At 35.9% G+C, this 17,875-nt stretch overlaps 1 long non-coding RNA gene across 1 annotated transcript in view; it reads right to left on the bottom strand.

Annotated features, from left to right (window-relative positions):
- Positions 1 to 17,685, bottom strand: part of LOC106882993 (uncharacterized) — a 26,213-nt gene extending 8,528 nt beyond the window's left edge. Inside the window, exons 1-2 of the long non-coding RNA XR_001411059.2 lie at positions 17,525 to 17,685; positions 2,559 to 2,598 (exon numbers count right to left, since the gene is read on the bottom strand). This is a non-coding gene — a long non-coding RNA (uncharacterized LOC106882993). The remainder of the gene's footprint in view (positions 1 to 2,558; positions 2,599 to 17,524) is intronic.
- Positions 17,686 to 17,875: the final 190 nt, after the last annotated feature.

Below are 17,875 nucleotides of genomic sequence, written 5' to 3' on the forward strand. Positions count from 1 at the left end.
ATATATATATATATATATATATATATATATATATATAATTTTTTTCAGAATGAGATAAAAAACCAAGGCTGTGAAGATTTTAGAAGTTGTATATATGGCTATGGTGTGTCCATATTTAGAGTTTGCATCACCACTCTGGAACCGTTATCAGCAATCAATCTCCTGAAAACTATTTAGAAACATGCAACCAGATGAATACCCACTGTCAGGTATCTACCATACTCTGAATGTCTTGCCTGCTTGGGCATAGACACATTAAGGTGCCGGTGTCTAGCAACTAACTTGGTAAACACTCACAAAATTATCCGCCATCTTTCCAACAACAACCTTGGGCACCTTTTTGACTTCCATGTCTAACACCTATAGATTTTCTTACAAAATCAAAAACAAAACAGCACTCCTAACCTTCAGAAACATTTTACACACTCAGAGTTACTGAAGCATGGAATAAACTACCTGTATCAGTTGTCAGCTGTCAAGACACTACATCTTTCAAAACTTCCATGCTTCCTGAAATTCACCAACAGTACACCTGATGTCCCCTACACCTTTCTTTCTTAAATGCCTCATTCACTGTCCATTTCCTGTGCATTATTCTAAGTACTGTACATGCACTTTAGGCTACCTTTTCTGATGAGTAATCCATCTGAGCATTATATACAATATATTCGTTATTTCTAGGAAGCTGGAACAAAATATTACATCACATTTCATCCAAAGTACTAATGAGAACCAATTATATATAGATGTGTGTATGTGTGTTACATTATATAGGTGCAGGCATGATTGTGTAGTTAAGAAGTTTGTCAAACATGGCTTTAGGTTTAGTCCTACTGCACAGCACCTTGTGCCAGCAATGTCAAACTGAATACTCTTCTGTTTTCAACCCCATCCAGATGTGTAGGTTTATACATTAGTAACACTGATTAGTCAGTCTTGTTAGAGGTGACTCAAGATGCAGATGAAGCCAATCACATTTGATCATATATGTGACAGCCCCAAATGATAGCATACTTTTGATCATTACAGTTGTAAATGGTGGCGGGACAATTAGTTATTAAGACAAACAATTAGTCAGAAAGGTTTCAAGTAAAACAATAAAAAATGAAATATAAAATGACACCTATTAAGTTAAATATCACTGTCACATACATATAAAAGATAAAAGCATCTAGAAGAAAAAAAGACCAATTTTTGATAAAAGAGAAATGGTTTTATATGTCCAAGTAAAAAGAAAAAAATTTAATTAGGAATAAGCCACAAAACTAACCAATAATGATATAAATGAAAGAAGTTGGTAGGATCTAATGAGGCACTAAGTCACCAAAGCCATCAACTGATTGGACAGATCTACACAGAACAGACAATAAGCACTGGATAATTTGGAATAATGTTATCAGGTCATGCAGATAGCATTAGAAGCATTATTGATAAGAAAATAAAAGGCTTAATGAACACATGCATTTGAGTTTTCTAGTTTATTACGTAATCACTTTTGAACCACAAAACAATGAAGGAGCTTCTAGAAGGTCATTTCTGCTCCAAGAAATGATAGTCAAATCTCCCTCAAATCACTCCCTACTATCTTAAGTAAAAAAAAAAAGGATAGAATACGAAATGCAGTCTAAGGTATCATTAAAAATATGGGATGGTCATGGCTGGAGCACTGTCGATGATAGGTCTGCTTGATCAGTATTGACAATTTCTGGTTGAGTTAATGGGAATGTTGGCAACTAGCTGCTGAATCAAGATATATTCTGACACTAATACTGAACTATGTCTGAAACATTTTTGGTTCAATCCACTTAGCTATAAATACAGTCAGGAGTTAGAATTCACAACTGTTTGCAAGGCTGAACTATATAATTAATAGCAAATATTGGGAGCAGTTATGAAGCTCACATTTTTCCTGAAGACATTATATAATTGTTTTGTTTGTTTCTTATGTTACTAAGTTTAAATTGTCCTCTGGTCTTGTTTCAGTGTAGATGTCTAGAAGACAACCCTGTTTGAATACAAGTTTATTTTTATGTAGATACTGTTCAGTAAGTGGTAAAATATCCCAATGTAAGTAGTGGTCACACTAAAGAATTTGATAATTTAACAAAATTATCATACATGTTTAAAATTTTCCTAAAGTATCAAACTGCTATGTTATTAGTGGATATGTAGATAAATATATAATTATGGCACATATGTTGATTTTTTGAGCTTTTCAATGTGATACTGTGAGAAGTATATGTTAATGAACAGGGATTATACTGTGCAGTTCATTCTAACTGAAGTACAAGTTTGGATTGTGATAGCATTTTCATTAGACAATTTATTCATGCACAGCTAAAAGAAGCTAAATGGCAGCAAGAGAAAGAAAGCAAGAAAAAGAGAGCATGAAAGAACAGATAAATAATAGTATTTCTAAAAAATGAGAGAGAAAGGAAAAAAGAGAGAGAGAGTGGCAGAAAATAGCAGTGGCAAAATGAACTGCATGATATGAAGGATCTAGAAACAGATTGGCACTGATTCAAAAGGAACAGTGTCATAGAAATCAATTACATTACCTGCCATGGACTAGGGCATTTAGTAGAATTTTCGATGCGTCTGCAAGTGATACAAAACATGAAAATAGAAACACAAATCATTGAAGACATTCGCAACACACACACAAATGTCACTTGTGAATGTATAGAATATACATATATACATGTGTATATGTGAGACTATATATTTATCAGTATACACACATGTATACATATGTACACACACGTATATATATATATATATATATATATACATACACACCCACATACACATATGTATGAGATACACACACTCATACATATGTATATATGTGATATACACATATAAACACACATACAGTGCATGAATTTGGTTTCACATTAGTACAAAAACAGGAGTTCTCAGTACATGCATGCAATAAAAGAGTGTAAAATCAAGCAATACATTCCTGTGTGATTGGAAATTGATTTCTACCAAAGTTTTACAGAATTCACCTCACTTAGAATTGACCCATGATCTTTTGTGTGCAGCATGTATATTAAACAAATTAGATAATAAAATTAGATGATATACACTTATGAAAATAATTCAAGTGTGGAAACTTGTGATGTCTCTGAAGTATAGTGGTTGGAAGTATTTTTCAGTTCAGCAGACATAGGAGTTAACTGGTATCAGAGAGTTTATCATTACACTATCTGGGGATTATTGTTTTATATATACATATATATACATATATATATATCAACAGAAAGAAGCCCATTGTATGTGCTCTTGTCTAGACAGCACACGGTAGTTGTAAATGAGCATAAGTGTCCTGCAAACAACGTTGTGTGTTTCCAGCATGCCATGAAAACATGTATAGCCATAGGGAAACATTACCTTACTTGCAAATAGGAAGGGCATCTGGCTGTAGAAAACCTGCCTCAAGAAATTCTGTTTGACTTATGCAAACAGGGAAAAGTGAATATTAAATGATGTCTAGTTAATTTTTTTTAGTGCACAAGAGTGACTCTCTCAATTTTTATGAGTTTTTCTTTGTCATCAAATTATGCTTGCTACTCCAGTAATCTTAATCCTGGATTTGCCTTAATGTGTGTGTAATTTCTTTTCTAGAGAAGTGTTGCAGTCATTTGAATCATTCCAGTATATAAGTGGTACCTAGTAAATTGGAGAAAAAAAGTTAGCCTTGCTGGGCTTGAACTCACACATGAAAGGCTACTAATTAAAATGTTAAAAACACCTGACCAGATGTGCTACCAGTTCCTCTCAATTCCATCATATATGCATTTGTATAACATTTCAGCAATAGACAAATTGTCTTTCTTTTGCAGACAAATAATAATAAAGTGTAATTGTTAATTATAATAAATAACATTAATAACAAAACTCTCACAATTTAACAATGTATGTGCAAGGTTAAAAAACATTTTTCAGAAAAGTAACAAACATTTTCAGACACCATGCAAACTAGAATTTTGCCACTTATTTGTTTACAGATGGATTTTTAAAAGCTCCACCCTTGTCACATTTTTACTATCACTTTTCCTAGTAAATAGTCTTCAGGTTTTTTGTTTTGAAAATTTAAGATTATCTAAAATCTCTAAATTTGTTTTCAATTTTAAATAATTAGTCTCATTTTTATCATAAATTTATTAGGTTAAGGAGATTTACAGCTGCAATACTGAATATAAATATGCTTTGCATTTGAAGTGTATGAATATATTTTGTTGTCATTTTTAATTACATCTTCATCCACAGCTAGCTCTCCAGCTGGTCAGCTCCTGTCAAACTGTCCAATCCATGCCAGCATGGAAAACAGATGTTAAACAATGTTGATGATAATCCTATAATAAACTGAAACTAAACAATATTTTAAATTTGATAAAAGTGAAGTAACTAATGCTTTTAATTGCAAATAAAGCATTTATATCCAAAGAAAAGTACTTCAGCCATAAACATCCTAACCTCTAGCAGTTTCGGATTAAAACAAAAAGAATCTGAAGACTATTTGAAAAAGAATTATATAAAGTTAGAGGTAAGGGCTAAAAAAAATTACATGCTTAAATGAATAAGTGCTGAAATTTTGCCCAAAATGTGAGAAAATGAAAATAACAGTTTCTAAAATCCAAGTCACTACTGATAATATTGGATGGTATTTTTTGAAATGATATACATGTATATCATATACACACTATGTCCCACATAACTAAAGTATGAACAACTGCAATTCTCAGTTACATCAGTAGCAACACTGCATAAAAGTTTCACTCACATTAAAATATAGTGTATCTACACCAGAAGAAAAATCGCTTGAACAATTTTCTGATACCAAATTGAGCCAAATTCAAATTTACTATGGTGGATTTAAGGAGAACTTCAAAAATTGTAATCTTTTAAACTCCTTGCAGCATAGCCACACACACACACTGTAGTCAGAAAATAGGATGGAATTCAACACTGTTCAGCATTCTATTAGTTCTGCCATTTCACAACTTTACACACAAATAAAAGATGACACATTTGTAGGGGAGGCCTGCACTCAATCTAACCAAACCAACACAAGACTGGTACTTATTTTATTAGTCCTGGAGTGAAAGAAGGGTGAAATTCAATACCAGGATTTGAACTAAGAATGCAGGACATGAACAGTTATTAAGCCTGACATTAATGTTTCTGCTACCTTTCTGACAGTGATAATAGTTCAACACTTACAATGTGTTCTTATATTCTATGGAAAAGCTACAGTTAACAGAATCAATCCAGCACAATAATGGTATATCTATCTTTGTCTATCATGAGCGTTTGGATAAAAATGACAACAACAAAAAAAAACATAAAACAAAAAATGTGTTAAATGAATCAATGATAGATAAATAGAACATTTGGAGAAAATAGGTTTTATTTCAAGTTGTCCACAGCATTGTAGATGATCAGTGTGGCATCCTTTTGTAGCCCATGCAGAGTCTTTGATTGATCGCTGACTCATGTTATCATAAATAAATTCATGATAAGTGTAACATGGTTCAAGTAAGCACACCATGTTATCCCTGATGAGAGGTGAATGAATCAATAATAAATGTAGGTGGATGTACTTATATTGTACATTAAAAAGAATGAAATATTAAAAAGAATGAAAATCAAAACAAGCTGTTCTGATGATAATTATTTCTAATTTAGGTACAAAGCCAGCAATTTTGAGGGGGAGGGTTTAGTTGATTGCATTGATCCTAGTAGTCAACTGATATATTAATTATTGACCCTAAAAAGATAAAAGAAGAGTTAATCTTGGCAAAATTCAAATTCAGAATGTAGAGTTAACAGAAAGGTATTTTGTCCAACTATTTAAGGAATCTGCCAATCCATTGTCCTCAAATAGTTATTTGTAACATAAGTACAAGACCAGAAATTGGAGGAAAGAGTAAAAGTTGATTAAATATTGTCCTAGATGAGATTTGAATTCAAAAGATAAAGAGCTGAAATAAATACAGCAAGATGTTTTGTTTGTCACTAATTATTCAGTCAATCCATCAATAATAATAATTTCTTTAATTTGCCACAAGGACAATGAATTAAAGTTGAATAAAAACAAATTGCAAAAGATCAATTAGGAAAATAAAACAAATATGGAAAACAAAAATATATAAGAAGCATGAAAGGAGATATCCCAACAGGGAGATAGCCACCTAAGGATAATCAAAAGATCCCACACATTCAGGATCACCATCACTACCAAGAGCAAATGCCCTTTCCCAGCCATCTCCTCCAGCATATAGGTACATACACAGAATAAGCCCATTCATAGTCTACTGCTGATACTTTCATCCAACTCTCAGCAAATTAACTTGAGGACAGCACCTCTCCACTCTCATCTTTCTCTCCAAGTGGGATTTAAAGATGATGAGGGCTGAAAGTCCTCATGAATAGGCTGTTCAGTTTATTTTCATACAGGTCTATAGTCTCAGCAACTACATCATTTCTCTTCCTTACCACTAATCCTCTACAAAATGCAAACAATGGACCATAGGCCACATTATTTGACAGTAGCAAACCAAGCACCTGGCAACATTTTAGATGCTAGATATTTAATCTAGTCTTCATTTAACCCAAGAATGTAGCTGTGTGAAATAGACAAGCTGCAGGGTGACTACACCTTATCACACTAAAGGATCTCTAGAGATGCCACATCTCATCTTATGCCTGTATATATAATTGGCCCAGTATACAAAGACCTCTGTGCAGAGTGTTGGCAGCAGAAATCTCTTCTATATGAATCAAGAGAAGATACTCCAGTTCATTCAGATGAAATCAAGACAAAAATATAACTGTCAGGTAGTAATAAATAATGAGGGAGGTGTTCAGGATTGCAAAGCAGTGTATCAGAAAAAATAGAGATGTGGTAGGTGAGAAATGTGTGCAAATGGATAATGGTATGCTTGCACTTAGTGATTCAGAGAAGAAGATGCATGGAAGTGTCATTATGAAAGGTTATTAAATGTGGAAAATGAATGGGAGAAGGAGTCTAACAAATATTGAACCAATTGAGGGACCAGCCATCAGAGTTGATAGCAGCATAATAGATAAAACAATTAAGGACATGAAGACAGAGAAAACCCCTGGTCCATCAGGAATCACTGTCGAGATTATTAAAATTTCTGGTGGTGTAGGATACAGTTTAGCCACCTGTATAGTTAATCAGGTTATTCAGGAAGACACCATCCCCAATGACTGGTGTGGTAGTATTATAGTTAGCTGTTACAAGGATAAAGGTGATACCTTAGATAGAAACAACTACAGAGGTATTAAATTGCTAGACCAAGTCATGAAAGCTACTGAGAAGGTTATAGCTCAATTGATTAGAAATAGAATTAAACTAGACAAGATGCAGTTTGGTTTTGTACCTGGGAAGAGTACTACAGATGCCATCTTCTTAGTGAGACAGCTGCAGGAAAAGTACTTGGCCAAAAGAAAGCCATTGTACTTAGCCTTCATTGACCTGGAGAAAGCTTCCAACAGAGTTCCCTGCTCTGTTATCTGGTGGTCTCTAAGGAAGTTAGGAGTAGAGGAGTGGCTTGTTAGAGCTGTATAAGCCATGTACAGTGGTGCTGTCAGTAAGTTGGCCATGAATACAGTGATGAATTTAGCAATAAGGTAGGAGTTCACTAGGCTCAGTTCTCAGCCAACTATTATTCATTACAGTCCTTCAGGCCATAACAGAGGAATTCAAAACTGGGTGCCTGTAGGAACTGCTATATGCTGATGACCTTGCTCCTATAGCAGAATCTTTAGCAGAATTGAAGAAGAAATTTCAGGTATAGAAACAAAACTTGGAATCAAAGGGCCTTAAAGTTAACCTAGCTAAGACAAAAGTTGTTGTTAGTAAGAAAGAAGATAAAACTCTTTTTCCAGCAGGTAAATGGCCCTGCTCAATATGTAGGAAAGGAATTGAAAGAAATTCCATTTGCTGTACCCAGTGTAAACAATGAACACATAAGAGGTGCAGTGGAATCACAGATAGATTAACAGATAAAGTCATCTTTGTATGTGGCAGATGTGCAGGAACAATAAACACTAAGAGCACATGGGACTTAGATTCTCTCAAATGCCCAAGAGGCTCTGTTGAGGTTGTAGATAGCTTCTGTTACCTAGGTGACCAAATTAGCAATGGTGGAGGATGCTCTGAAAGTATTGTTTCTAGAATAAGAATTGGGTGGAGGAAGTTCAGAGAGCTATTACCTATGTTGGTAACAAAAGGACTCACTCTCAGAGTGAAGGGTAGACTGAAGGGTAGACTATATGATGCTTGTGTGTGAATGGCTATACTCCATGGTAGTGAGACATGGGCTCTGAATGCAGAAGACATGCATAGACAGGAGAGAAATGAAGGTAGTATGCTCTGGTGGATGTGCAATATCAGTGCACATGTATGGCAAAATGCAAATGTATTGAGAGAAAAGCTGGGCATAAAAGGAATCAAATGTAGCATGCAAGAGAGAAGACTACATTGGTTTGGACATGTGATGTGTATGAATGAGGACAGCTGCATAAAGAAGTGCCGATCACTGAAAGTAGATGGTACCTGCAGAAGAGGGAGACCCAGGAAGATATGGAATGAAGTGGTAAGGACCAATCTCAGGATGTTGGGCCTCACGAAGGAAATGACAATGGAACTAGATGTCTGGTGATATGAAGTTCTAGAGAAGACCTGCCCACGTCAGCAAAACTGAGTTCTAGAAGCAGTGTGTACCTCACCTACACTTAACAAGAAAACTTCTTACACACTCTACAAACCAAACTATGTCTCTACATCTCTTCTCTTCCTCACATTTCTGCTTCATACACTCTGCTTACCTCCCACTCCCTAATCCTGACTATATACATCCAGGTTTTCGCCACTCCCTTCCCCCCACTCAGCACTCTTTAAACACACTCCCTTCACAATATCCTGCCACTTATATTACAGCATTTGAACCTCAGGTGTCTGCTTTGACACTTGCCACCATCTAGATCTCTCTCTTCCTTTACTCAACCATTCCATTTATATTCTGATCCCCGTCCCTTGTCAGTATGCCTGGCATTTTGCCACCATCTCTATTCTGCTGACTCCCACTCTCTCTCTCTCTCTCTCCTGCACTTCCCTCAGGTTGGGTAACCATGTATTTCCTTTGTGATAGTGCACTTGTTTCTGTCTTCATTCCTGATCTCTCTCTTTCTGGCTGGGCACCTTATACTTCCTCTATAGGAAGACACCTGTTTCTGTCTCTCTATAACCTTTCATCATCTGACACAAGATCTCCTTCTCCCATGCCCCCTCCCCTCTTGAAAGTTTTTTTTTTTTGTATTATAAGTACTTGGTGACTCTTTCAGTGCAAGTGCCACTTAAAAGCACCCAGTCCACACTGTAAAGTGGTTGGTGTTTGGAAGGGCATCCAGCTGTAAAAATCTTGCCAAAACTAGTTATGAACTATTTTTATGAACCAAGATCATATATTTATCTATTTATAGATCTCTCCCTCATACATACAGGGTATCCCAAAAGTCACTGATGAGTTTCAATTTTTAATAACTTCCTTAACTTTACAAATAAATGCATGAAATTTTGATGCAATATAAAGGACATAATGGAAATTGATATGCACAAGTCAAATTTTGCAACACCACTACATCACATGAAAAATGACATAGCTTAAATGGCAGCCATTTTCGGCTTTGCACACCCATGCTCTTTCCAGAACTTGCACCATAACACCTTCAAGAGTTTCTGATCCCATTTCTCTGATTTCTCTATTGATGTTCTCCTTCAGTTTCACCAAGGCTTCCGATTTGTTGAAGTAAATCCTCTCTTTCAGGTATCTCCACAAGAAAAAAATCCTGGCTAGTCAAGTCTGGGGAACATGAAGGCCAGTTGACATTGTTGTAGCAGGAGATTATTCTCTCTCCAAAGCACTGCTGTGGCAACTGCATTGTTTCTCTTGTGGTATGAGCAGTTGCCCCATCTTGCTGGAACCATATGTGAGGTCTACTTTGAATGACCTTCACGTTCCCCAGACTTGACTAGCCTGGATTTTTTCTTGTGGGGGTACCTGAAGGTAAGGGTTTACATCAACAAACAAGAGACCCTTGTGCAACTGAAGAACAACAATACAGAAATCAGAGAAATGGAGTCTGAAACTCTTGAGGGTGTTATGGTGCAAGTTTTGGAAAGAGTACAGTGTGTGAAGCCGAAAATGGCTGCCATTTAAGTGATGTCATTTTTCATGTGATGTAGTGGTATTGCAAAACTTGAACTGTGCATATTAATTTCCATTATGTTCTTTATATTGTATTAAAATTTCATGAATTTATTTGTAAAGTTAAGGAAGTTATTAAAAATTGAAACCCATCAGTGACTTTTGGGACACCCTGTACATATGGCATGTAGAAAGCACCCAGCAAACTGTAAAAGTGGTACTGTTAGGAAGGGCATCGAGTCATAGAAACCATCCCAAAACAGACAATTAGAATCTAGACAGCTCTCTGGCAGGCCAGCTTCCATCAAATCCATTCCAGCATGGAAAATAGACATCAAACAATGAAGTTCCAAGCTGCTAGAATAAGAATAGGCTGGGCAAAGTTGAGAGAGCTCCTACCGTTGTTGGTAACAAAAGCCTCTCTCTCAGAGTGAAAGGTAGATTGTGTGGTATTTGTATGAACAGCCATGCTACACAGCAGTGAAACAGAGTTGTGAGCTTCACTGGATGTGTAATGTCAGTGTGCAAGAGAGACAACTGCACTGGTATGGTCATGTGATGTGTATGGATGTGGACAGTTGTGTGAAGAAGTACTGAACTCTAAAGGTGGAGGGAACGTGTGGAAGAGGTAGACCCAGGAAGACATGGGATGAGGTGGCGAAGCATGGTTTTCAGACATTGGGTGATATGCTTGAGAAGATCCATCAAGCCAAGCAAAACCTTAGTTGTGGTCAATGCCAGTGTCGCATAACTAGCACCCATGCCAGTTGCATGTTAAAAGTACTGTTCAAATGTTGGGCTGCACAGAGACAGTGACAAAGACATTTGGTGACATACCATGCTTGAGAAGACCTGTCAAGCCAAGTGAGATCATAGTTGTGGCCAATGCCAGGACTGCATAACTAGCATCCATGCTGGTGGCATGTAAAAAGCACTTACTGCACTCTTGGAGTGATTAGTGTTAGGAAGGGCATCCAGCCATAGAAACCATGCCAAATCAGATTGGAACCTGGTGCAGCTCCCCAGCTTTCAGTTAAACCGTCCAACCCATGACAGCATGGAAAATGGACGTTAAATGATGATGATATATACACTTATGTGTGTGTGGATGTTGATAGTTTTCCTGTCACCATTTGAGTGAAGTGGAACTGATGTTGATAATCCTTACTGACATTATGATCAGTCACTTCATGTTTCTGAAGAATTGTTGAATATAAAAACCTCTTATCTGAAAAAGCAGGTGAGTGAAAATCATACAGTACCACCTCAAAAACAATTCCCATTTAGGTTAAGCTAGTGCGGTGAAGAAAAGGAAAAAAAAAATGTGAAATGAACAAAAAGAAATAACATGCATATTTACTCAAGTATAAGTTACACTATTTTATACTTGATTATAATTGAAAAAAACTAGGATGTGACTTATATGGTGCAAAGCTAAAACTAAGAAAGGAAAAAATTTTTTACCAGGACCGAGCACTAAATTAGGGGTGTGATATACACAAGTGTAACCTATACATGAATAAATACAGTATATATATATGTATACACATATAACTGGTTTGCTGGTGATGCCTACTGACGCAAAAACTTGTTCAAAGCTGTCCTCAAACAATCATTGGAGAATTATTGATCTTTGAGATTATCTCTCTATCTCATTTGGAGTTGGTCACAATTACCTTAAGCCATTTGTCTTATCTTTGGAAGCAATGATAACTTCAATAAACCAAGAATTTATTTTGTATGATATCAAATATACCTTTATTCATGTCACTGACAACTCTGTATATAATTAAAACAAAATGAAAGAGAAATAACTCAATGATGAACTTATGGTGATGACTGTTTTGGGGGACTTTTCCACATTTTGGATGTGTTGTTGGTAATGTTTTCAATTGATGTTATTTCCTAACATCTTCATGTGATATTCCTGAAGATTTAAGTTGTTAAAAAAATAAATAAATAAAAAGACATCACTATAAGATTCAAATATATTTATGCGAAGGAAGAAGTTTAAGTTCAGAGGAATAAAATCCAGAATAAGCTAAGACCCTAACTTCTGGATATGGTTAATTATCTTCACTTACAGTCATTACCCTTTTGGGAGGCTTGTACATCACAGCTTGGTTTTCCTGTCTTTCATGTCAACAGAACTATTCATTTCTTGAGGAATAATTGACCAAACATAAAACTTTGTCCTTTCTCACTCAGAAGTAAGTAGCTGCTATGACTCACTATCAATATAGCATATCAAGTATTGATAATCCCCAAATAACATTAATGTCCTCTTTGGTTGTCATACTAATATGGTGAACAAAACAGAATCATACCAATGGAAGAAAGGAAGAAAAAGACACACAACATATAAAAGATAATACCAAATTCAATGATAGTTATTTATTTGGGGGTAGGAATAACAGAAAATGTCTTACTTTTTAACAGTCATCAGTTAAGAAAAGAATAAGTCAAAAATATCTTTTGAGATAAGAGAAAGAGTTTGTGTGTTGTGTAAAGTTGTTCTCTATGTAATATGTGTGGGTATATAATGTAATCAAGAAACTCTCACAGGTTTCATATATCATCTCTCTAGCATAAGACTTGTCTATTAGCTATTTATAATACAATAAATGGATCAATCATTGTAATTATATATTAAACACATTGACAACATTGTCTTCCCTCCAATAAACAAATGGGATTTATAACTGAAGCAATTCATCAGAATGAGTGGAGTACATTGATATCCTAATATCCTTGTCGAGCAGAGGTTGTATCTATTTTATATAACTCTTACATCTTAACCAGTTGACTGGTTCAGACATACCCCCAAAAAATTCTTGTGATCAAACTAAAGTTCTTGTCATCTATAAGCCTTCTAGAACATTTTGTGATTTTCCTGAGTGTCCTAAAACAACTTCCAAAAATGACAAAATAATTGTGTTCAAGTAAACGGTTAGCATTCCTTTCTGCATTAGTCTATAGTTTTCAAATAAAATGCATGATAATTTCTTTCAGATCGAAAATACTTTAACCTTTAACCATGTCAGTGAAGATGTATAAGGAATAAGAATTTCAAAAACTAAAGTAAACTACCAATTAAGTAACAATTTTCCTTTTTAGCTATTCATACGATGCTTCGTCTGCAAAGAACAATTGTCAAACTGCTTCAATGAAACTGTTGTTTTAGAACAGACAAATACATCAAGATGGTTCTTAGTTCACTGTGATGAGTCAGAAAAAGAGATGGGCATAGCTTGAATACCCTTGATCATGGGTGAAATGCAGTGTTGCTAATAAGATAATTTTTCAGATTTATTAGCTTCATCTTGAAATAGAAGTTAATAGTCCTGAAAATAATAATCTTATGGTTTTTGAAATTAAATATTACTCTTCAATCTTCTTGGACTGACAACCAGCAATTGCATACTATACATACTTTATCAACTTCATCATCCACCAGGAAAGTTAATAATTCAATATACTTTTATTTTATTCTGTTTCTTATTTCTTTATTGCCCACAAGTAGCTAAACATAGAGGGGAGAAACAAGGACAGACAAAGGGATGGAGTTGATTACATTGACCCCAGTGCGTAACTGGTACTTAATTTATCGACCCCAAAAGGATGAAAGGCAAAGTCGACCTCGGCGGAATTTGAACTCAGAACGTCGCGGCAGACAAACCACTGCTAAGCATTTCGCCTGGCGTACTAAGGTTTTCGGCCAGCTTGCTGCCTTTTATTTTATTCTGTTTCATTACATACATATGTACATGCACAGATCTGCCTGCTTGCATGCAGGTTTATGAGTATCCATACATACTTGTAAAGGCATAGCTGTGTGGTTAACAGGTTTGCCTTGCAATCACATGGTACGTGGCATCTTTGGAAAATGTCTCCTATTACTGTCTCAGATCAATCAATGCCTTGTGAGCAAATTTGGAAGACAGAAACTGTGTGGAAGCCTTTTTTATAATATATATCTTTTTTACTTATTTCAGTTATTGGACCACAGCCAAGCTGGGGTATTACCCTGAAGAGCTCTTTTACACTGGTACTTATTCTATTGGTCTTTTGTTGAACTAAGTTGCAGACAAAAACATATACATACATATGTAAATATGGGCCTCCATACAGTTTCCATCTATCAAATTCACTCACAAAGCATTGGTCAGCTTAGGGCTATAGTAGATGATACTTGCCCAAAGTGCTACACAATGGAGTTGAACCTGAAAACCACATGATCACAAAAGCAAGCTTCTTAATTACAGAGCCGTGTGTGTGTGTGTGTGTGTGTGTGTGTGTGTGTGTGTGTCCCCCATGCACTGCTTAACAACCATGATGGTTTGTTTTCCCACCCTACCCATAATGTAGCAGTCTGGCAAAAGAGACCGATAAAATACCAGACTTAAAAATATTGGGGTACATTTCTTTGATTAAATCCTTCAAGGTAAGTGATACAGTATGGCCACAATAAAATGACTGAAACAAGAAAAACTATCGATAGTATTCCACAAATCCTACAACCTCCAGTTTATGTAAATGTAAATATACTAAATTAAAAAGGTGCTGTTTCATATCAATTTTCCATATTGAAGCATTTATCTATTTTTTTAGAAGTAATAATACCCTTTCTAGCACAAACAAGGTCTTGAAATGAAAATTCGTTGACGATTAAACAAACTTGAACAGAGTTATGTCCCTTGTACTCAAGCACAACAAAATAGCTATACAATGCAATCAGTAAATACACCACAAACTTACAACCCATATGCAGCTCATTGAATTATTTTAATTCTAAATTCTAGTATATATGAGTTTAGAATCTGGGAATTTATTACAAGTGATAGAGCTTGTATTTTGTATTATAATTTATTTAACACTTCATCCATTCACTTTTCTCTGGTCATACTGTACATCACCTCTGACATCAAATTCTATAACATCTGTGAGATTTACACCTGCAATGCTGTAATGCCATCTTAATAAGGCAACTATGCCTTGCCTGGTCTTGATTGTGTTACTTATCTGCTTCTCAAACATGGTGGATTCTTTCTTTAGCATCAGTTTTCATTTTTTTCCAATTCTGCTTTAACTGTGTTACTCTAGAGCAGTGGAAAATTGTCAGTGTCATTCCCCTGTACAAAAAGGGTGATCACACATCAACTACCATTCCATCAGTCTTATTAGCTGCATCACCAAACTGATGCGGTCCAGTGTCAGAGAAACACTCTGGAAATTCTGGAACTCTCACAGCCTTATTAAATCCTCCCCAAACTTCAGCTGCTGTAGCCAACTCATCGAGTTTCTTGAAGACATCACCTGAATCGATGATGGTGGCTCTTGGATGGATGTTATTTATCTTGACTTCACTAAAGACTTCAATTATGTGTCACACAAACGACTCATTGCAATGGGTGTGAAAGATCAACTGGTTGAAATTCTTCATTCTTAGCTGGAAATGAGATAGATCTAGGACAGCACTCTTCACACTATGAGATGACATCTGGTCTATCACAGGGATCTGTTCTTGGACCCCTGTTGTTTGTTGCATATATTAATGTCATAGATGCCAACTTGAATATTACAGTGTTGAAATATACAGATTACATCAAGCTATATCTTGAGATAAAAAAGAACAAATACAAAATGTTATAAATCTTTCCTGCAATTAGACCTGGACATAATGTAGGAATGGATTACCAACTGGGAAGTCAAGCTGGCTGTGGACAAGTGCACCACCATGAATTCTGACAGGAAAAACTCAGCTTTGAATACTCCCTCTACCACACCAATCTTAAGAAGTCTGCTAGTGTATGTGACTTGGGTATTATTGTCAACAGCAATTCACTTCAGACAAACTACATCTCTAAAATTGTCAAGAAGGCTGGAGGTATCTTAGCATCACTCAGCAAAACCTTTATCAGCTGCTCTCTAGCTATCTATTTAGAACTGTATATATGGTTTTGGAACACCCACATTTAGAGTTTGCATCACCAGTATGGAACCCCTATCTAGCTCAGCATACCAATCTCCTGGAAACTGTTCAGAAAGATGCATCCAGACAAATACTTACTGTCAAGTTTCTACCATACTCTGAACATGACCTGGTAAACACCCACAAGATTATCCACTATATTTCCACCAACAACCTTGGGCATCTTTTTGAATTGCATATGTCTAACACTCATGGACATGCTTACAAAATAAAAATTAAAATAGAATTAAAATAGAAAAAAAAGAAAAGCACTCATGACTTTCAGAAACAGTTTTTTGACACTCAGAATTATTGAAGCGTGGAATAAACTAACCACATCAGTTGTTAGCTGTCAGGATACTACATCCTTCAAAACTTCTATGCTTCCTGAAACTCTTCAATAGTAAATCTGATGATCCCCACCCGTTTTTTTTATTTTATGACTCATTCACTGCTCATTTCCCGTGCATATTCTATGTACTGTTCATGCAGCTTTGGTTACTTTTTCTGATAAAGTTGTAGCGTACCTGAGCTCTGTGAACATTAAAAGCACATCCAAGCATGATTGTTGCCAGGGCCAAGGGTTGGCTCCCATGCCGGTGGCACGTAAAAAGTACCATTTGAGCGTGATTGTTGTCAGCATGGCTTTACCAGCACATGTACTGGTGGTATGTGAAAAACAACATTTGAGCATGGTCGTTGCCAGTGCCACCGGACTGGCTCCCATGCAGGTAGCATGTAAAGTATGCCTTTTGAGCATGGTCGTTGCCAGAACCGCCTGACTGACCTTTATGCCAGTGGCACATAAAAGCACCCACTACACTCTCGGAGTGGTTGGCGTTAGGAAGGGCAACCAGCTTTAGAAACTTTGCCAGATCAGATTGAGCCTGGTGCAGCCTTCGGGATCACCAGTCTTCAGTCAAACCATCCAACCCCTGCCTGCATGGAAAGCGGACGTTAAAAGACGATGATGATGATACCCAATATATATGTTTGATATACAACACTTGACAGACTGTATGTAGCCTTATAAATTTGTCATATATAACATGTATGCATGCACATCACTAAACTATGACTTGAAGTACTTATAAACTTAGATATTCTGACCTTAGTGAGAAGAGGCATAAGTTTTCTGTTAAAATTCCCATAAGCTTTAGAGCTTATGAACTTGATACACCAAAGATTCTAATGATATAACCTGAATGTACTGATATTAGCCGAATATCGGTAGGTTATGTGTAGCTATTAAAATAGGAACAGAAAAATGTAGAAAACTGATCAAATGTAAAAATAATTATCAGCAAACCTGTATCTTTGGGTGGAAGGGTAATGTTTGTAGAGGCCTCAACAACTGGTTCTGTATCTCTCACATAAAGTCCCCTTACACCCAAGTAAGGACGAACTGCACGGACCACAAGCCTTTCTAATTTCAGTTGCGTTTCCAAACTGCTCCCATCATACAAGCCCTAGAAACAAAATTAAAATAAAATAAAAGGAATTTTTTTAAAAATAGTTTTTCATACATTTTTGTAAGACAGATAATTTTTTTCTAAATTTGAATATTTTCAGGCGAACTATTGGAGCAATAAATTTACATATAGATGGCCTTTCAATGCTAACCTAACAAATATCAGTTTGAATTTAAGAAAAAGATATC

Source organism: Octopus bimaculoides, chromosome 3, assembly GCF_001194135.2.
Source record: "Octopus bimaculoides isolate UCB-OBI-ISO-001 chromosome 3, ASM119413v2, whole genome shotgun sequence".
Taxonomy (NCBI): Eukaryota; Metazoa; Mollusca; class Cephalopoda; order Octopoda; family Octopodidae; genus Octopus; species Octopus bimaculoides.